Raw genomic sequence first — 22,124 nt, 5'->3', positions numbered from 1 at the left:
TTAAACAAATCCTATTTGGATTGGACTTTGCCCCTGGGGCTCCCACAGTTTGCTCCCTTTAGCAGGTGCAAACCTATTCCTCCTTCATCCTGTAATGGAGGGCCCACCCTAACGCCAGAAGGTGGGCTCCCTGATGCCTGTAACCTCCTCCTTCCTTCAGATGCCTGACCTTCCTTTCATTCAAGTTACTCATGAAATCCCATCCTCTCTGTGAATCTGACCTAGTTCGAAAAGAATAGGCAAATTCCCCATGCTCTTCACCGCCCTTGGAGCAGTCACTTCTCATTAACTGCTTCCCATGCAAGCGTGACTCTGTTCCTTCCCAGGTGTAGTGCAAATGGTGACATGCTGCATGCCCCCAGGGACAGGGGCCTTATCTGTTGTGGATATTATTATTTTATTTTTACACTGCCAACATTTATTTCGATCTTACCGTCTCCAACGGTCCTTTGAAATGAGGTTACTTGATCAGCTGTCATCTCCATTCAGAGTACTGCATCAGGGCTTTATCATACCTGTGCATGAGCTGTACCCTTACTATTTCTTTTGCCCATCCGCCCAAGCACTTGGGACACACTTCTTCCTATTTCAAAAGCCAGAGTAAGTGATGCTGCCCTATGTGACTCTTTACACCTTTCTTCTGTTTCGTTCAGTTGCTGTTTTATGAGTCAGGTGCTCTGTAACTCCCTCACCTGCTGTCTTTGAGGAGGGAGGCAATGTATTCCAGGTGCCCAGTGTTAGGCATGGAGGGGCCCTCCTGAAATGTGGAGTATAGTGAATACGTGTTGCATTGCTGAGGTATGGTCTCCTCCACTTCCAAAACTGTGGTTAGTTTATATATTTTCTCTTCTTTTGGCTGAGAGTAGGGATGAGGATGAGAGGGTGTCATCCTTTGTCACCTTCTTGGGACTCTGTATTCGCCACTGGATTGGGAGAGGTTGAAAACTAGAATTTAGAATGTCAAGAAATGATTCTGTGATTGAGCAGTGCTAATCTAGAAGTGTTGTAGTGTTTGCCTTAGAAATGGATCTTCTCAGGATACATGGCTTCAAAAGTAAGGAACATACTGTATTAAGTGGAAAACATGATCTTCTGGAGTTTGAAACCATTTTCTCAACCCTTCCCACATTCTGAGGATATGAGAAAGGAAACCCGGCAAGGATCATGACAGGGCCTTAACAAGGTGGCTAGGGATTTAAATTTGCATAAGAAATCACCAATTATTTTACTAGTGGTTACCTTCAGATTCCCTGTTTTGGGGGGCTATGCATTTCTCCCTCAGTATGGGGTCTAGTGAGTCATGCCAGTCCATTAAGATGGGCTGATGCTGGGTTTCAATGTAAAAATAGTAATATTATCTACCTTTTATAAGGTTGTTAGAAAGGTTAAATTAGTTGACAAAGGTAGAGGAGGTTAGAACAAAGCCTGGTAAGGAACAAGTGCTCAACACCCATATTGGTGTTACTATTTAATAATGAAAAATGACTCTTTGGTAAAGAAAAAGAGAAAGCAAAACCATTTCGCATGAAGTTGTTTATCATGGATGTGGCTTATTCATGGACTCACTGAAGAAGAATGGAAGAAAGGAAACATCTTGGTTTTGCGTGGAAACAGAGATCACCTGTCAGCCGTGTGTCAGACAATTTTATGTGCTGGTGATTTTGTACAAGTCTAAATCAAAAAAGTGAATGTTGTAGGCAAAGTGATTAGTAGAGAGCACTTCCTTTATGTCCTGTAAATCTCAAGTGTTAAATTTAATGACCCTCTAAATCTAAAGGTCTATAATGCCTATAAAAAGAGTTAGGATCAATCCATAAAATTAATCTACTAAGTGAATTGAAGTAGGCAGATTAAATACCGGCTTTAATTTTTTCATGTTTATACTAGTCAAACTTTTAACAAATTGATTTAAGCTTTTTGAGAATTATTGACCAAACATCTTGGTTTGCCAACTTTGCTTAATAGAACTTTCTGTTATGTATTATTCATATAAATTGCTTTGCATATGCAGAAACAAAATGTAACAAATACTTTTCTTTGATGACTTCACTAAGAAGTAAAGATTCTAGAAAGTGTACCTCCCCCTGACCCATATGTATCTTGGAGTAATTGCTGTAGATTTTGAACATTTTCAAAGTGGATAGTATAACGGGTGTCATACCTGCATCTTCTTAAACTATTTCAGGCTTATTTTCTGGCTAGCTTTATTATTCTGTGGTTATGCAAGAGAGACCTGGTTTAACAGAAATCATGTAATGGTCGGGATCAAATTTAATGAAAATTGAGCATGTTACCCAGACTGCTAATATAGCATTTTATCTGGATTGCCTTCCTTAGAAGGGCTTTGTTACTGTGTTGGTGGTTAACACAGGAATGACTGAGGACATTTTGTCAGCTGAATAGCACTGTAGCAAAAGTCAAGAGACCTTGTTGCTAGACCTGGTTTTGTCGTTAGCCTGATCTGAGTTTAGTCTGATCTTTTGATAGCTCTGTGCCTCAGTTTATAGATCTGCAATAAATGAGGGTTCGAGGTGGAGGATCTTGAAGGCCTTTTGCAATACTGGGATCCTAATTTTGTATCTCTTTAGCTCTAATGTTCTTTGAAATATGATAAGCCTTGAATACTGATCTGAGTTAATTAGGATTTGATGGTAAACCATCCAGGAAATTTTGAGACACAGTGGAAAGTCACCCAGCTGGCACACTCAACAGTGTCACTGAGCCCAATTCTTGGCTATCATTCGCCTCTTTTATCAACCTTGAGGGTGCTCTGAAACACCAGTCTGAAAATGCAAGTACTCTCAGTTCTTTTCCTTGAGACCCACTATGGCGGCACCGTGACCAGGTTGACGATGCATTCGACACACTTTGCTTTGACACCGATTTAATGAAAGGAATATGACTTCCTATTAACTGGAATTCTCTAAAACCACTTGGTGTACGGTGGGTGAATTGTGAAGAAGACAGAATATTCCAGAGAGGATGCAAATCTAATTTCAGTGCCTCTTCATTGCAACCTAGGGGGATTCAGTCTCCATGATGATATGACCATTTGTCAGTATCAGATGCAACCAAAGCATGAAAAACTCAGGTGATGAGAAAACGAAACAGCTTTCATTATGTAGTTTCAAAGACATCTTAAATTTTTTTTTTCTGGAAGAAAGCATGTTTTCTGCCATTCAGTTAAGTGGGATACAAAATATTTGTGGCCAGACTTTGGAGTTTGATGAGAATAGAGACTTAAGTATTGTGATGTTGAGTGATAACAGTTTAATCAGTTGTTCTTTAACAGTGAGTTCACGTTGAGGGAGGAGAAATCCCAAGGGCCGAGTTTGGTTTTCAGGGCAGGCCACGCCACAGCAGGTATTAAACGAGGTCACTGGTGCAAGAGTTCATTGTAATTGTTGTTTGGGTCTGTCTCATTGCCAGCCAGCTGTATTCGATTTACTTCCTTAGTTTTGAAAGCACAGCACTTATTATCTGTTCAAACATAGGCAGATTAAACACCAAAAGAGGATTATTTTACTTAACAAAGCAGTCACACATGAACTATCTGCTCAAATATTTTATTTTTGTTAAAAAAGGAAAAGAAGGCTTGCCACTGGGTTTAAGAGCACAGAGATTCACTGCAGGGTAGGGCCAGTTGGGAGACAGGCCCTTGAAGCAGTTTCTGATTTTCACCCCTTTCAAATGGGCACACTGCCAGGCCAGCCTCCTTTAGATTTCGTTCTGGGAAAGGGCCAAGGGGAGACTGCACCTCTCCTTCATGCAGTTTTTTAGTCTAATGGACACCACCTTTTGGTTATTACCTTAAAAACACTGAACTATTTTTACAGCATACAAATTATCATTTTTTATATCGTAAACACGGGAATCACAATAAACACCCACAAATGATTTTGTTGAGAGACAGCAGGGAATACCCAAGGGATCTTGCACTTTGATGCACATCAGAAGCATTTCAAGTCCTTGCCAAAATACACCTGACCCCACACCTCCAGGGACGGGCCCCACTGGGAACACACTTAGACAGGAGGGAGTGACTCCAAGAGCAGCGTTAGCAGCACTCTGCCTTCTCTAACCTCACCTCCACATTGTCCGCATGATTTCTTTCCAGTATTGGAGATAATGGACTTGACCACGCAACATGGTATGTGCAGCTGTTATTGGAGAATGTGATTTTGTCCATGTCTAAGGTAAAAATTTTTTATGTTTATTAAAACCTCTGAGTAGTGAATTATAGAGAACTGCTCATTTTGATAGGGTTCTTAAAGATACATTTTATATTTCTCTGTTCTCTCTGTGGGAAGTGTTCTTCATATTTTCCCAGCCTCAATCTTGTCTTTTGGTTTGAATCACCAGCATGACATCTAATATTTTGTTTTTGTTCATTATTTATTGATGAACAATTCTTAGGCATTTACCTATGAATTATTAAGCATTAGATGGAACGAAACGAATGTTGAGTTTAGTGGCCAAGTGACATATTTCTGATTTAGCATGGTAAACTGAGTTTGTGTGTAATGGGCATTTTGTGTTGAAATTTGGTAAACAACTTAAAGAATAACTTTATAAAAGCTGAAACTTAATTTTCCTGCAATCTTCATTTTCGTTTCCTGTTTTAAGTTAATCCTTTAAAAATGTATGATTAACTTAAGAGTCCTTTGGAATAAAGGCGCAGTACGTTATAGTAGTATATACTGCTAATATACTTTTTTTCTTTCCTATTGTTTGTGTTCCATCACTCTATTTTTGTGGTAGAATAACTAAAAGTTCAGTTCAATTCAGTCGCTCAGTCGTGTCCGACTCTTTGCGACCCCATGAATTGCAGCATGCCAGGCCTCCCTGTCCATCACCAACTCCCAGATTTCACTCAGACTCACATCCATCGAGTCTGTGATGCCGTCCAGCCATCTCATCCTCTGTCGTCCCCTTCTCCTCCTGCCCCCAATCCCTCCCAGCATCAGGGTCTTTTCCAATGAGTCAACTGTTTGCATGAGGCGGCCAAAGTACTGGAGTTTCAGCTTCAGCATCATTCCTTCCAAAGAACACCCAGGACTGATCTCCTTTAGAATGGACTGGTTGTATCTCCTTGCAGTCCAAGGGGCTCTCAAGAGCCTTCTCCAACACCACAGTTCAAAAGCATCAATTCTTTGGCGCTCAGCTTTTTTTACAGTCCAACTCTCACATCCATACATGACTACTGGAAAAACCATAGCCTTGACTAGATGGACCTTTGTTGGCAAAGTAATGTCTCTGCTTTTGAATATGCTGTCTAGGTTGGTCATAACTTTCCTTCCAAGGAATAAGCGTCTTTTAATTTCATGGCTGCAGTCACCATCTGCACTGATTTTGGAGCCCAAAAAAATAAAGTCTGCCACTGTTTCCACTGTTTCCCCATCTACTTCCCATGAAGTGATGGGACCAGATGCCATAATCTTTGTCTTCTGAATGTTGAGTTTTAAGCCAACTTTTTCACTCTCCACTTTTGCTTTCATCATGAGGCTTTTTAGTTCCTCTTCACTTTCTGCCATAAGGGTGGTGTCATCTGCATATCTGAGGTTATTGATATTTCTCCTGGCAATCTTGATTCCAGCTTGTGCTTCTTCCAGCCCAGCGTTTCTCATGATGTACTCTGCATAGAAGTTAAATAAGCAGGGTGACAATATACAGCCTTGACGTACTCCTTTTCCTATTTGGAACAAGTCTGTTGTTCCATGTCCAGTTTAAAGTTAGGAGATAGAAAAGAGAATTTCTTGTAAAACAAATATCCTCTGTGTTGTTTTCATTTTTATGTTGGGTTTGGCATATGCAAGAAAAGTTCAGTTTGAGTGCTTGCTTTATTTTCCACTGTTTTGTAGAACTGCTTGGTTGTGTTCTACCCTAATGTTACTTTTAGAACAACAGTAACACAAAAACTACCTCTTCAATACAAAAATGATTATATTTCCTATTTTGAATCAGCCTAGTTTTGGCATATTTTTTCACTTTATTGAGAGGGATAGAGAAATACAAAATACAGATATTCAATTCTGAAATGTAAACTTTCTTTGAGATCATTCAGAACTCTTGGATTTGGTGGCTCATCAAGATGATCCCCTTAATGGTCTTTCCTACTAATTGAGTATGGAGAGTCTTAAGTTTGAGAGTTGAAAGGACCTTGGAGTTCAACTTTGTAGCCCTTGCTCCTTTAAGAAACTCTTTTCCTGTCTAGTGTCCAAGTGAGGGCTCATTCCAACCATGGACTGAGAAAAGATTGGGCTTTATACAAAGAAGTTTCCCATCTAGAAGAAAACATTTGAGATAAATAAAACTGTAAAGCTGAGAGACTTTGTTTGTCTTGCGTAATCTGTAAACCGACTGTGAAGGTAATTGTGAAAGATGAGTCCACATGCATATTTAGCAATGGTTGACTGATTAAAATATGTCAATGAAGATCATTCTGGTAAAAGTTGACAGTGTTCAGCATTCATATTTTATCGATGCATCTTAAAGCACACTGGGGTGAAGGTAGGTATAGAATGTAAATCTTGCCTTCATGATGCTTTTCATCTTATTAAAGATGGAGATTTAAAAAATAAGATATGTGTTATTTCATAACCTGTTTTTAATACATGTTTTAATGTAATACATGTTTTAATACCTGTTTTTAATGACAATATAGTATTTTTAGGAGCTGCCCAGTATTGTCTTTTGATGGTAAAAAATCTGCCTGCAATGTGGGAGACCTGGGTTTGATCTCTGGGTTGGGAAGATCCCCTGGAGGAGGGCATGGCCCACTCCAGTATTCTTGCATTGGAGAATCCCCATGGACAGAGGAGCCCGGCAGGCTACAGTCAATGGGGTCACAAATTGTCAGACATGACTGAGCAACTAAGCACAGTGCAGTATTGTCTTTTATAGATGTAATCTGACTTATTGCACTGACACCCTATTTATTGACTGACTCAGGTGTTTCTGGTTTTTACCTGTTATTATCTACCCTTACTTTTTTTCTAGACATAATGACAGGGCAGTGACTATCCCTGTACATATATTTTTCTACACTAGTAACTGGTTCTTTTTTAAAAAAATTATTTTTAATTGAAGTATACTAGATTTACAATGTTCTGTTTCAAGTGTACAGCAAAGTGAATCAGTTCTGCATAATATATGTATATATATTCACTCAACTGGTCCTTTCATAATAAGTATTTATTAAGAAATTTCACATAGCACAGAGATGTATAAAATGAGGGGGAAAACTGCCTTCCCTTTTCCTAGTCCTTCCCTAGAGGGAGGGTAACCAGTTCTAAATGTTTTCTTCTTTATCTGTCAAACGTTTTTGGTTTTTAATACACAAGAAGGCAGATGTTAGAATAACGAAGGTTTGGAGTGGATCCACAATGAGGGTGCAGAGATGAGCCTGAAAGTGTAGTTGTGGCCCTCACAGGAAAACTTGCTGGGGCAGATTCTGAGATGGAATTTAAATATGTTATAATGTGATTTCCTGAATCACATAGTGACAGCCATTTAGAGTGGAGGTACAGAAACAAATCAAGAAAGAATCAGAGAAGAAGTGAGCAAGCTTAACCTACTGTAGACAGGGAATGATGTTCCCTGAAGTGGAAAATTTCCTTTGTTGGGAACTGAGGATTCGGTGATGACTTTAGAGCTGACCAACACATGGATGGAAGCTTAATGGAATTGTTTATAATAGCCTCCAGAGGAGCATCATTTCAGGAAGGGAATCTGGTGAGAGCATTACAGTAAGTAGTTTAAACCAGATATGATGAGGTTTTTAGTAAGGGAAGGGTCGGGATAAATAAGGAGGTACATCTGTAAGAAATAAAGTACAGGAAGAAACAGTGGTGGGGAGCAGGGTTGTTTTACACCAGATTGGTTAAGTCTTGGCCACCTGAATGAGGAATCTTCTGAAGGTAGTTCCTTCCTTAGGTTCAATACCAAAACCAGATTCCAGGGAACTGGGGAAAAGGATTCTGAACCAAGCCATCGTTTCCTCTCAGTTTGAATATGAATAAAGATATAAAAAAATATGGAAAAGCTTCCTACCCACAGGAGAATATACATACAAGTCTTTTAATGTTTTTCTTTTGATATATAGTGACGCACCCAGCTCTGCTGGATTTGGCATTAGCCCCACGTTCTCTACTGATGGAGCAGTACATGTCCCCTCCTGTAGCTCTCCAAAACCCACCTCCCAGAGATGTGATTGGGGGGGTCGGGTGGTGTGAGATATTGGTGTGCCCTGCCCCAGCTGCTGTCATTCACCCCCTTATCCCAGCCAACTGCTTTAAGGCCCTCATTGTGAATGAATTTAGGGTTGTGGGGATGGGGGGAATGAGGGGGTAGTTAGGAAGTTTAAGACTGACATGTATATATTGCTATATACAAAAGAGATAACTAACAAGGACCTTACTGTATAGCACAGGGAACTGTGCTTAATATTCTGTAACAACCTAATTGGGGAAGGAAATTTGAAAAAGAATAGATACATGTATACGTATAACTGAATTACTTTGTCGTATACCTCAAACTAACACAATATTGTTAATCAAGTATACTCCAATGTAAAATAAAAAGTAAAAAAACCCAGAGGTGCTCATTGCTGCTGACCTGTGGTATGGTCCATCCCGATCTCGGGCTCCTGCCTCACTCCCTGAGTTTTCTGCTGGGAGACTCACCTGATCTGAATCACTGTCAAATTTCAAGACTTGATTTCCGATTGGTTCCTGCAGTGAGCCACTGCCACGACAACCTGCCTCCCTCTCCAGCGGCCCGTGAGTCCTGTGGTCCTGTTGCACTCCTCCTTTCTTGTTTCTGTCCTACCCTTGAACTTCATCTCCATGTCTGGGTGAAACTCTCTGTGACTGTTCTCTTCAGATCTTGACTTCCAGGCTCCCGAGTGTGGCTGTTGCTCTGTGGCCTGGTGGCACAAGTGCCTGTGCTGAGGTCTAGCACACCTGGGTTCTGGGACCAGCTTTGCACGTGGTGTTTCTATGGGTTCAGGCAAGTGACTTATCTTCTCAGCATCAGTACCCTCATTTTGTTTTAATAAGAATTTTTGTTTGCATGTAATGGATCTCATCCTAAGAAAATGGCTGCTAGAGGTAGACGTGGAGGGATTGATTTAAAATGTGGAGGATTTCATTTAAGGCTTCGAGGCATGTGTGAAATTCTCTTGGAGAGATCCTGGGCCACCTTGAAGAGATCACAGTTGTACGGGAGAGGTGTGCCATCTTTATCAAGATACGTGAGCAGAGAAGCAAATGTCAGTTTCCAACAGGAACCCCAGATTGAAAGTGTCAAGAGCAACTGCCTTAGAAGAGCCATGGGTTTGGGGTCAGATTTCTGCTCTCTTTTGTCCCGAGGTTCCAGGGCCAGTAGCTGTGGGATTATTCATTTTGAGGATGGATCAAACAGCACTGGGAGGCCTCCTACTCTGCACGCTGGAAGTGATCAAACTTAACTTCATAGGGTCACTGTAAGGATGAGTGGGACAAATGGAGCCTGAAACATCATGGATAACCAGTCCATGGCATTGGCCATCATTCTTCTTTACTCTGCCCTCTTGTTAGGGCCCTATGCTAGTTCTTGCATCCCTGGGAGCCTGGATCATCACTTAGAGCCTGTTCTAGCCCAGGGAGCTTAGGCTACCCAGCTGGCTCACCCCACGTCAGCTGCAGTCCACTCCAGACCTTCAGTCCTCTTCATCCCCACCTGTCTGGCCCCCGCATTCCCCCGTAGCCCCATGTCAGGTCTCAGCCTCCCTCCTCTACGTGGGAAAAGGGTAAAAGGCCAACAAGTACCTACAGTTTGTATCCTGGAGTTGGGGTAGTGAGCTGAAGCAGTCAAAGATCTTGAGATGTGGAGGATGTGGATGCCACTTCTTATCAGTTTAAAAATGTGTGGGTGTTAGTGGCTCAGTTGTGTCCAGCTCTTTGCAACCCCATAGACTGTAGCCCACCGGGCTCCTCTGCCTATGGAATTCTCCAGGCAAGAAAACTGGAGTGGGTAGCCATTCCCTTCTCCAAGGAATCTTTCCAATCCAGAGATTGAACCTAGGTCTTCTGAATTGCTGGTGGATTCTTTACCATCTGAGCCACCAGGGAAGCCCCCAGTTTAAAATAAGTAGTCTTAAATCTTGTCACTGTTTTATTACAGTACTGTCCTCTGGCGATTTTAATGTAGTTACTGCCTGCAACGCAAGAGACCCAGGTTTGATCTCTGGGTCAGGAAGATCCCCTGGAGAATGGAATGGCAACCCACTCCAGTATTCTTGCCTGGAGAATTCATGGACAGAGGAGCCTGTCTAGCTAGAGTTCCTGGGGACTTTAAAACACACATACACTGTTTTATTTATTGTTCATGCTGTCTGATAAACATGTTAGTGTTATTCAAAAATAGCATTTCATTCAAAAACATTAATTTCTGCTTTTTAAAATTTCTACTATTATGATAGGTACAGGAGATATTAAGAGATGCATGTTAATAAGAAAAATGGTAGCATTAATCTAGTACTTTCTCTGTGCCAGGTACTCTTCCGGGCATGTTCACTCATGAATCGTCAATAGCTACCTTATGAAGTTTTCTCTTATGTACAGATGAAGGGAAAAAGAGACTCAGAGAGCCTAACTAACTTGCTCAAGGTCACACAGCTATTAAGCAGCAGAGCCAGGCTGTGAACACAGACAGCCTAGTTTTAGTATCTGCTCCGAGGTCTTGCTGCTAAAGTGGTGCCTCAATGTCACATCACCTGGGAGCTGGTTAGACAAGCAGAATATCGGGTTCTACCCCAGCATCCTGGAAGCAGAACATGCATTTTAGTAATATTTTCAGACTGGACTGAAATGCACAGTCAAGTTCAAGAATCACTGCTCCAAACCACTCTGTGTTACCTTTCTCCAGCCATGAGAATTTGATGGCGGGGGAACAGTGTAAGCTGGCAAATGGGCATATAAACATTTATAACTCATGGTACATGGTAACTTTCTGCCCTTTAGACACTTGACTAAAACTTAGCCTGAATGCGAATTTAGTGCTTGGGGCATTTCAGAACCTTTCCCAGACATCCTCGTGGACGCACTTGTGCCTCTTGTCTTTCTCTGTTCACATGCATACACACATATTGTTGTTGCTGTTCAGTCGCTGAGCCGTGTCCGACTCTTTGTGACCCTGTGGACTGCAGCACCCCAGTCTTCTCTGTCCTCCACTATTTCCTGGAGTTGGCTCAGACTCATGTCCATTGAGTCAGTGATGCTATCTAACAATTTCATCGTCTGCTGCCCGCTTCTTTTGCCTTCAATCTTTCCCAGCATCACTCATGGTTTCCAATGAGTCGGCTCTTTGCGTTAAGTGGCCCAAGTATTGGAGCTTCAGCTCAGTCCTTCCAATGAATATTCAGGGATGATTTCCTCTTGGATTGACTGGTTTGATCTCCTTGCTGTCCAAGGGACTCCCAAGAGTCTTCTCCAGCACCACAGTTTGAAAGCATCAGTTCTTTGGCACTCAGTCTTCTTTAAGGTCCAACTCTCACATTCATACATGACCACTGGGAAAACCATAGCTTTGACTATAAGGACCTTTGTCTGCTAAGCAATGTCTCTGCTTTTTAATACACTGCCTAGGTTTGTCATAGCTTTTCTTCCAAGGAGTAAGTGTCTTTTAATTTCATGACTGCAATCACTGTCTGCAGTGATTTTGGAGCCCGAGAAAATAAAATCTGTGACTGCTTTTTGTGAGATTTAATAACAGGGCAGTCACATCTCATGTGTGGCTTTTTGCATTTTGTCATCTCTGCTTTCCTGTTGAGACAGACCCTTTTTAAAGCCTCTTCTCTCTGGGAAGTGTAGCCTGGCCCCTTGGCACAGTAGCCTTCCTGTGCTCCTTTTCCCCCTCCCTTGCCTCATTCTAGTAAAGAAACTTTTTTCTTGTTACATGAGTAATTATAATCCTAATGTAATCACATAACGAGCAGCTAACCTGCCTCGGGGGTGTTGGCCAACTTCAAGAACAAGAATGAGGGAGATTTTTGCCAGACGGAGAAGGGCATATGGAACAAAGGGAATAGGGGTCTGAAGAGCATTGCCTGTTGTGGGTTGAGGGGAGTTGCGTGCGGCCTGGAGCATGGCCAGTGTGTGGGCAGAGATGGGAGATGAGGCTGCACAGTGAATGGCTGTAGGCTTTATTAACCATAACGTGGCAGCCAGTCTGGTAAGAGCTTTACATGAATTTCATCGGCAGAATTGCCTTTGGTGAGATAAGCTTCATTATCTTCATTTGCAGATGAGGAAAAGTTACAGCAGAGATTAGGTAACTTGCCCTAAGGCCACACCGCTAATCATGGTGTCTGGATCTGTGAGCTTGGGCTTTAGTCGTTGTGCTTCCCAGTGTGGGGCCAGCGGTCTGTTTAGCAGCAAGTACTTTGCAAGTCATCATAAATAGACTGCTATGTTTAAAGTGAATACAGTTAACACCAGTACAGAACACGTTTTATTTTTGTTGCTGTTGTTTGATTCTGGGTCATTTTGAGAGACTAGTTTTCCAGTGGTGGAGTGTGTGGGTTCATATGCCCAGGGTTTGTACGCAAGGGCTGGGGTTCAGGTACTTACTACCACTGCAGCATGACCTATCTTTGGGGTTTCCTTTGCCTAGGTAGTTTGGAGCAGTCTTTAAAATATAGAATCTTAAGAAGAAGAAAACACAAGATTCCTTGAGCTGGAAAAGAAGTGTGTTCTGTGTATTCTTTAAATCCTTTATGGACATAGTGGTGATTCTGCTGTTGTGGTCGATAGTGTCGTACTATCTTGTTTTAAGTGAAAAACTTTCTTCTGTCAATAGGTAGAGTAGTAATAGGGATATTTTATTCACCTTGAAATTCATAGGAACTCTCTCTTTCTAGACACAGCAGATTTAATAAGGACTTTCTATTTTCTTTAGTTTCTGCTGCTTCTGCCTTGATTACCATCAGCTAACAGCGTGGTGGTTCTCCTATACTTGGTGATGTTACCACCTCAGCATTTGGTCCTCTCTCCTCTGCATCAATTCACTTTATTTCTAATATTTTGCTCTGTGAACTGCTCTGGGAATACTTACCCTCCTTGGCTCTGACAGCAGCAGGGCATGTTAGCATTATCTGTTTAGAACCAAGAAATACATGCAGTTCAGGAAATGTGGCAAGCATGTAAGTGGTGGGAAAGTTAGTTAGTGGTTGTGAACTTATACAATTCACTTAACTTCAATAGACCTCAATTTCCTCATTTATAAACGAGGAGGCAGGTCTAGGGTCTTTAGAAGAGGCCTTTAAAGATCTCTAAGGAGGTCTAACATTCATGTACTTCTAATGAAATTTCACCACCAGTTCTTAGCTGTCTTTATGTTTAAGAGGGTTTAACACTCCTGTAAATTTAACTGTAATAACCATTTTCTCATGTACATTTTATTAATAGCTGTAATGAATTGTGAATGACAGTTTAATTAGATCATCCGTGTATAATTAGGACAACCATGTTTTTTTCCTAAGAGGATCTATTTTTCATTTGAGTATGCGGCTTACCTTTAACCTAGGTAATTAAGCATTTTACAAAGTAGAAAAGCTTTTTCTACCTTCTTAATAAACATAAAGATCATCTTACATTTTCTTGAAAAGCCACATGAATAAAATACAGAGAGCAATTCTGGCATACGTTTTGTGACCTTAGGCAGTATATTTGGTAGAGTGGTAACAAAACAGTGTGGAATTTAAGAAAATCTGTTTTCTGTTTACTGCTTACTTTCCTACTTTTTGTGTAAAGCAGCTTTGCAGTCACTTCATCTGTGTTTTGAGTGCTAACTTTTTAAAGTTGGCAAGTAGATTTTCATTAAGTGTTCTTATCTCTTGTGAAGGTGCCATATTAAACACGTAGAAGAAAATCAACCTTATCTGATGGATGGCCTCCAATTAACAGTGGAGGAGCCCTTTGTATTTGGCTTTGCAGTGTGTTTTTGTACTTAGATTTGAGCATGGGTGTGCCTGATCTTCTGAGAATTTACACCACTTCCAGCAAAGAAGGAAGTCCCACTCTGAAGATAGACTCAGAAGGAACTGGAACACTGACAAGTAGACCTCTCCTTCCCAGATAGTTGGCTGAGTTGTTGTCTGTGCTGGGCCAAGACCCTCCGCGTTCTGGGGTCAAACATCCTCCCGAGCTGAATGGCTCTCTTTTCCTGCAGCGTCTTTGGATTTATGCCCCCCCAGTGCATCTTGGAGTATTTAGACATTGAGTACCTGAATTATTCAGATGTTCTTGTCACTCCAGTCATGAGGAGGTAATTATGGGATCACAGCTGCTGTAGAGAGGCAATGTGTCATATTATGTCCATTGATTGTTTGAGAGCACTTCATCTGGTTAATCCCACTCTGTGCCAATACGGTGACCCCAGTGTGTTCTTGCATTACAGTGAGTGGCCGAGGTTGGAGCAATACCTTGCAGGAGAGATGGCAGTTGACACGAAGGCCCCATGAAGCTCCACTTGCCCCCAAACATCTTCCCCACGGGCCCAACCAGAGGGGCCTCAGAGAATATGTTGTTTGACCAATGGTTAAGTGTAATGGGGAGAGGGTAGATGAGTGGTTCGGTGTCTGGTCTAAAGAGAGGTGGATGGAGAGAGGCAGTTTCCTGGTGCATAGATGCCTGGTGATAACCTGCATCTTATACTAAGCTTTACAAAACAGTCTCTATTGTTCACCTCTTCGGCTTCTGAATTACCTTAGAAAGAAGACGAATGGAGCCAGATTACCTTGTATGACTGAAAATTGGTGAGCCCTTTTAAAATAGTTCTAAAATATGCTTTATTATTAGATTCTGATTGTAAAAATAGTCTACCGAATTTAGAAAATACAAAATAAGTAGCAAACATCACTTGTGTTGCCACCAAGCAGATGTTGCGTTGTTATTGCTTTGTGTCTGTTTTATATGCTTCAGTAGATTTTGAACAGGTATCATGTGTTCATACTGCCTACCTTCTCTCCTAATAGATAATGAATGTATTCTCTCACTATTAAATATTTCTAAAGCTTTACTTTTATAGTTGCCTAACATGATGTGGGATAACCTTAAAATAAGACGTTAGTCACTCGTGACAAAGGTACTTGAGTAAAAAACCCAGTTTGCATTGTAGGGAAAACCCAGCTTTAATTAAAGATAGCCTTGTATGAATGTGGGTCCTAGAGATTTATATCATGATAGAAATAGAAGGAGCTTTTAAACTTATTTAGTCTGACTCTCTTATTGTATATATATATAAGGGAATTATGGCCCATATTATTTATGTGACTGCTCAAAGTCAAATATCTTTAATGGCAAAAAAGGGACTAGCATTCCTGGTGTTCCTTGTCCACTATATCACCTAACACTTGACAAATACACCATACCTTCCTTTTCTCAAGACATAGTTGAACATGTGACAGCATATACTGTAGTGAGTATCTCTGGGTTTCTTCTGTGGTTTGTAGGTTGGCTTTAAAATGATCCTGAGATTTAAATTTGGCCCACAAACCAAAGCCTCTGAGGGGAGCCCATTTTTTTTGGTTCTATAGGTTAAAAAAATCTTCAGATCTGTTTTGACTTGAGAGCTTTAGAGGCCAAAAATGGATTCTACACTGCCTGGTACTTGCCCTTTGAGGTTATTTGCCTTATATGCTAACCTGGAATTAGTGAAACTATAATAAATAATAATAACAAATAATATTTTATTCACAGATACTGTTCCTATCCATTAAACAGGCATCACTCTTAAAGCAGTGTGTCCTTTGTATTAGACACTTTAAATGTCTTCAGTCAGCAATTACATGTGTCCCAGCTGTTGCCTAGATTTAATTTGAAGAACATGAACCCTGGGTAGGTAAATCAACTTGTCCACAGTCATATAACCATTGGGCTCAAGTGCAGTAGATTTAATTTAATAAATGATCATTTGAAACTTATAAAATAGAAAAAAATAATATCACCTGTATTCTCCTAGCTCTCAAACAGCTATTAGTACCATTTTGGTAAATTTCAGTGTTTGTTTACTTTTGATAATGTTGTATGCCTGATTTTTTTTTTTATTAATTATTGATCAACCTTTTTTTTTGTTTGAACCCCTACTGTGTTCAAGGTCCTAAAAGCAGGGACTTCTACTAATGTATTTAGTGGAAATTGATTCATTTCCTATATTTGAGTGAGTTCCTTAGGAAACCTGTTGTGACTGTCTTACATATTTTTTTTCCTTCCTTTGATTAGAACAGGGGCTAATGAAGTGAGGTTATAGTTTTAGTCCAGCGCCAGTTCACTTTATACTCTCATAAACCGTGTGCACATTCATCACAATGCTCGTAACGTGGAGTGCTGGATCACTGTACAATTAATAAGAAAACAGCACAGCCCACGTTTAGTGGCAGACCGTCCACTGAAATCATTTCTTATACCAATCTTGACTTCCTGTTAAGATTTTCTTATGTGTTTTATCTCATTTTTATCCTCACAAGACTGGGTCTTGGGGAAGTCCAAATAGAGCTCTAACCCACCTCATTTTTTTTTTTTTTAACTTCTGACTGAGAGCTCTTTCAGTCTTTCAGCTCTTTGACTGATGCTGCTCCATCTGTGATGTAAAGCCCTCTGTAAAGGGGTAGAATATATTTTTTCAGTTTCTTTTTAATAATTTTTCTTTAACAAAATGATACCTGTTCTGTGCATTAAATTGTGAAAATACATTAGTAAAAAGAAAAGTTGGTCATCCACCACACAGGTAACCACTTGTAACACATTATTATAAATCTTTCTACCCTACCTTTTTTTGTGTATAGATGTGTGTGTGTGTGTGTGAGAGAGAGAGAGAGGGAGAGAGAGAGAGAGAGAGGGAGAGAGAATGTTTCTGTTGTTGTTGTTCAGTTGCTAAATCATATGCGACTCTTTTTGACCCCACGGACTGCAGCACACCAGGCTCCCCTGTCCTTCAGTATCTCCCGGAGTTTGTTCAAATTCTTGTCCATTGAGTTGGTGATGCTGTCTAACCATCTCATCCTCTTTCGTCCCCTTCTCCTCCCTTCAATCTTTCCCAGCATCAGGGTCTTTTCCAACGAGTTGGTTCTTCACATCAGGTGGCCAGAGTACTGGAGCTTCAGGTTCAGCATCCGTTTTTCCTTAACATTCAGGGTTGACTTCTTTTAGGATTGAGTGGTTTTATCCCCTTGCGTTACAAGGGTCTCTGAAGAGTCTTCGTCAGCACCACAATTCAAAAGCATCAGTTCTTCAGTGCTCAGCCTTCTTTATGGTCCAGCTCTCACAGTTGTACATAACTACTGGAAAAACCATAGCTTTGAATATATGGACCTTTGTCTGCAAAGTGATGTCCCTGCTTTTTAATTTGTTTCTGAGTTTGTCAAAGCTTTCCTTCCGAGGAATAAGTGACTTCTAACTTCATGGCTACAGTCATCATCTGCAGTGATTCTGGTTGTGTGTAATTAAGTTTTCAAGAACTGGTATGTTGTTTACATACGGATTTGTATTCCATGTTTTCCATTTCCATCTTCATTTATCATGAACATTTTCATACTTAATAATGTAATAAAATACCATTTTTCACGACTGCATGTGTATCACATCATTTATTTTACCCATCCTTTCCTGGTGAATTTTTAGATTAATTTTTTTGTTTTTAACCAATTATAGGATTCATATCCTATATAGCTAATATGTACACAATTTGTAATTATTTCCATGGGAAAAGTCCCTAAAAATGGAGTCACTGGGACAGAATACATGGAATATTACAAGACATGAGAGCTATTGCTGAATTTGCCTATAGCTATCTTTATTTCCTCTAGAAGTGTGGAATGCCAATTTCGCCTAGATTTGTGAGCCCTTCATATTATCATTTTCAACAGTGTTTACCAATTTAATGAGTATTAATTATATCATTGTCATTTGAATTTGTAATTTTTTTTTAACACTAGATGAGGCTAAATTGCTTTTTAATTGATTAAAGGATTTTCCCCCCTAACTTCTCTTCATTGGGAGATTTTAAAATATGATTTACTAGTGTTTTATGCGGTTTAGTATAAACTCTTTGCAGTTTTGCAGATAGTTTGTCCCAGTGTATTAGATCCTACTTTCAATGCATTGTGTGTTAACGAGAGTTCAGACCCTTTGTAGAACTGATTCGAAGGAATGAGCTAACATTAAGTTTATGAGGTCTCCTAAGACTTCCCTGGTGGCTCAGACAGTAAAGTGTCTGTCTACAAATGCGGGAGACCCGGGTTCAGCCCCTGGTTTGGGAAGATCCCCTGGAGAAGGAAATGGCAATCCACTCCAGTACTATTGCCTAGAAAATCCCATGGACAGAGGGGCCTGGTAGTCTACAGTCCATGGGGTCGCAAAGAGTCGGACACGACTGAGCGACTTCACTTTCACTTTCATGAGGTCTCCTATTTCTTAGAGACCATTTCCTTATTAATATTTTTATAACTTAAAAATATAAAATGACTCGATCAATCATTCAGCCTGGAGTTGGTCTTCTCTTTTCTCTTGTGATCACATAATAAGGCATTACCTATAAAAGGGCACAAGCTATCTGATGCGAGCTGCTATCCTGACTTCCTCTCTAGTGTAAGGCAGTGAAGGTCCCAGTCCAGAGTTTGTAAGTGAACTTTTAATAAGGTGACTGAAATGTTCCTGAACAGGTTTGAAGAAACACATACAGTTCTTTGTGAGGCAGGATCACAATTTTCTGATCAAACTGTGAAGGCATGTGGCTGAAGCCCAGTGTTGGATGCATTAATAGGATTCAGAAATTTACTATGGCAAATCACATGGACGGAGGAGCCTGGTGGGCTGCAGTCCATGGGGTCGATAAGAGTCGGACATGACTGAGCAACTTCACTTTGACTTTTCACTTTCATGCATTGGAGAAGGAAATGGCAACCCACTCCAGTGTTCTTGCCTGGAGAATCCCAGGGACGGGGGAATCTGGTGGGCTGCCGTCTATGGGGTCACAGGGAGTCGGACACGACTGAAGCGACTTAGCAGCAGCAGCAGCAGCAGCAGCATCAACAGCAATGGAGCTTCAGAGGTGGCCGCCAGTGGCCATTGCCAGAAGGGAATACACATCTAAATGTGTGTGTATATTCAGCATTTCTAGAACCTTCCTCACTCCTCAGTCCTTATGCTGCCATTAGGAAGACATGTGGGGACATGCCTGATACTGGAGCAATAATGAGAAAGAGGTGACACTGATTGGCTCGATTTGTCCTCTTCCAGGGTATCCTAGGCAGGATTTCATACCCAGCCCTTCTCTGCACCCCTCTTTCTTCTCTGTGTACCCATGTGCATATAGAGAGACTGTGGGTCATTTCAGTCCCATCTGCCTGGTTCCCACTGCTCTCTCCACCCCATCAGAATTGTAGGAGACACTTTTGTCCCCTGTCTCGTAGATTCAGCTGTGCACAACACTGAGCATCCTTTCCCTTCCATAAGCCCAACCAGATGGTTTTTGGCAATTACACTTTCTAGTCTCTACCATGCCCTGGAAATGCATTTGTCAACATCACACATCTAAAAGTGGCTGATCAGCTTCCCCCCTGAAATGAGTGTTTCCTCCTGGGTTCCCCTTTAACACCCTGTGTTAAAGGTGCCCCAGTTTACCCACTCTCCCTCCATGAGCCTCAGTGCCCTCTGTGACTCCCTTTTTCTCTCCCTCCACCACAGACTGGAGTCACACCTGTCCATTCTGCCTTTTCAGTAATGTTCACGTTCTTCCGTCTTGCCTATTTTCACTACAGAAGTTAAGGCTCAGACCTCCTGTCTGGACTTTTCAATAACTTTCTTTGGTCTCATTTCATTGTCTTGTTTCTCCCCTGCAAAATGCAAAATCTGAGCCATCTATCACGCCATGTCCCTGTCTTCTTAGTGGATTCCTAGGATGGAGTTCAAACCACCTCAGAAATTTTCAGTGATTCCTTATAGGCTGTTGAATCAGACTCTTCAGCATGTGCTAAGCAGAAAAAGAACAAAACAGCTACAACAAAACCCAAATCTAAATACGTACTTTCAGAGAGGAGGGAATGCATTTAGCAGCAAGCTCTTCTAATAAGTAGTCAGATATTTTGGCAAGTTAGATATTTGGCAGCTCATTGAAGTTTTATTACCCAAGATGAAAATGTTCTAGAGTTGATTGTGGTGGTGGTGAATCTTTAAAGATCATTGAATTCTACACTTTAGCTGTATGAATGGAAGGTTATATGAATTATGTCTCAGTAAAATTGCTACTAAAAAATTTGCCATACTTTATAGGATTCTAGTTGGAGAAGGCAATGGCAACCCACTCCAGTACTCTTGCCTGGCAAATCCCATGGATGGAGGAGCCTGGTAGGCTGCAGTCCATAGGGTCGCTAAGAGTCGGACACGACTGAGCGACTTCACTTTCACTTTTCAGGAAATGGCAACCTACTCCATTATTCTTGCCTGGAGAATCCAAGGGACGGGGGAGTTTGGTGGGCTGCTGTCTCTGGGGTCGCACAGAGTCGGACACGAGCAGCGACTTAGCAGCAGCAGCAGTGGCATCTGTTATAGTACAATACAAACAGTAAGCAATGACTTAATCACCTTAGAAATATTTATTAAGAAAAATGATAAACATGATAAGGAAACATTTCCCACCTATATTCTTAACTGTGTAGAGTATCCAAAATATTGTAATAGTCATTTCATTTAGTATGTAGTATATTAACAGGCTTTTAAATAATCAATGGTGAGTATATTTGAGAAAGCTGTTTGTAGATCACAAGATAAGCAAGTGATTATAGGGTTAGCATTAAGCTAAAGCATTTGGATTTTCAAGCTGTGCCCCAACTCTGTGTATATGTAATGAAAGAGAAAAGGCTGCACCTAAGATGGTCAGTTTCTGGTTGTTTCATTTTTACTCAAACTACTATTATACAATGACAATGTTATATTAATGTATTACTAGGTCAATTTATAAGAAATCACCTATGAGTATATACTAATATAATTTGGACAAAATTTGTTGGATCTTGGGGTCTTAAACCAGGAGTTTAGTGAGTTTACACATTATCTTGGATTATGAGTCTCTTTCCCTTTAACTCTCACTTTTGTTTCTTGGAACAGTCCCATGGACTGTGTAGTAAGAGGAGAGACTCAGTTTAAATCAAGAGAATAATTAGTTTTACTTCCTCCTTTATTAGTCAAATGGTAAGAAGTCATCATATGTGCAAGCCTTCCTAAACCTTAGTAAATTGTACCAGTGTGCTTCTCTCTACTTTTACTTCCTCACGGAGCAAATGTAGTTTTAAGTCTGCCCTTTCCTTTTTCCTGCCCACTGATTTTTACGTTTCTAGGTGTGATCCTTTTGAGCAAAGAGTGTGTCATTGTCTCCTTTCAGGAAAAAGACATATTTCTGCATACAACTTACTAAAGAGTATGGAAAAAGGCCTTTCTTGTTCGAGACTCAGGTTGACCATTGCTGCTTTTGAAGAAGCCAGGGAGAGAAAAAAGCAGGAGGAAGGGGCCTGCTCCATTACTATTCTGCTGCATGTCTGTTACTGTCACTGGCTTGGACAGTGGAGAAACATATGGCCATTAGGCAAAGTAAATTAGAGGATACAATTTAAATTAATGAAACAAATCATAGGGCAACTCTTTAATGGACTGGGAAATTGTCTTGCCATCAGTTGGTGGAACCAGATGTTGCCACCTTTTCTTTGGGTGACACGAATGTCCAAGGTGCAGCAATGGGTTGCTTTGTTGCTGTTGTTCTTCAGTCACTCAGTAGTGTCTGACTCTTTGCGACCTATGAGTTGGCTCTTTGCATCAGGCGGCCAAAGTGTTGATGCTTTAGCTTCACCATCAGTCCTTCCAGTGAATATTCAGGGTTGATCTCCTTTAGGATCGAGTGACTTGATCTCCTTGCAGTCTCCAAGGGACTCTCAAGAGTCTTCCCCAGCACCACAGTTCAAAAGCATCAATTCTTCAGCGCTCAGCTTTCTTTATGGTCCGACTCTCACATCCATACATAACTACTGGAAAAACCATAGCTTGGACTAGACAGATCGGCAAAGTAATGTCTCTGGGCTTTCTAATATGCTGTCT

At 40.9% G+C, this 22,124-nt stretch overlaps 1 protein-coding gene across 2 annotated transcripts in view; it reads left to right on the top strand.

Moving 5' to 3' along the window:
* LOC147367068 (guanine nucleotide-binding protein G(q) subunit alpha) overlaps nt 1-22,124 on the top strand; it is a 315,174-nt gene that overhangs the window by 64,493 nt on the left and 228,557 nt on the right. The window contains exon 1 of one of the 2 annotated variants that reach the window (XM_086415621.1): nt 4,123-4,196. The exons of the other annotated variant lie outside the window; for it this stretch is intronic. The gene's annotated coding sequence lies outside the window, so the exon portion shown is untranslated. Of the gene's footprint in view, nt 1-4,122; nt 4,197-22,124 lie in introns of those variants that run through there. 2 annotated transcript variants of the gene reach the window in all.

The sequence above is a fragment of the Bos grunniens genome, chromosome 8 (genome assembly GCF_055505025.1).
Source record: "Bos grunniens cultivar Pamir isolate PY7600 chromosome 8, Bosgru_T2T1.0, whole genome shotgun sequence".
NCBI classification, from domain to species: domain Eukaryota; kingdom Metazoa; phylum Chordata; class Mammalia; order Artiodactyla; family Bovidae; genus Bos; species Bos grunniens.
This window is presented reverse-complemented; position numbering and strand designations above follow the sequence as displayed.